The 293-nt window shown below is 56.3% G+C and overlaps 1 protein-coding gene across 2 annotated transcripts in view; it reads left to right on the top strand.

Moving 5' to 3' along the window:
• ZMAT5 (zinc finger, matrin-type 5) overlaps positions 1-293 on the top strand; it is a 12,694-nt gene that overhangs the window by 7,910 nt on the left and 4,491 nt on the right. The window lies entirely within an intron of this gene.

The raw sequence follows: 293 nt of genomic DNA on the forward strand, positions 1-293 counted from the left end.
CTCATATCTGGTGGGATCAGGGCTCCCCAGGAGGGTTTGATGAGCGGGGCAGAGGGGAACGACACACAGCTGTCTCAGCTTTTTATTACTAGCGGTGTTTGTTTTCCAAGACATTCCCTCTTCTGATAGGTGGGAACTTTCCACGGGCTGAAGATCCGGTAGCTCTGAGCATCTCCTTCCGAGCGTGACCATGTCGAGGACCTGTGCTAGACCCCGTTCTCTGCTAGCGTCCCTGCTTTGTCACTGGTGCCGTGGGGGGACCAGGGAGCTTTGCTGGCTGTGGATTTCTGCCC

Source organism: Pterocles gutturalis, unplaced genomic scaffold, assembly GCF_000699245.1.
Source record: "Pterocles gutturalis isolate BGI_N339 unplaced genomic scaffold, ASM69924v1 scaffold21353, whole genome shotgun sequence".
NCBI lineage: Eukaryota > Metazoa > Chordata > Aves > Pterocliformes > Pteroclidae > Pterocles > Pterocles gutturalis.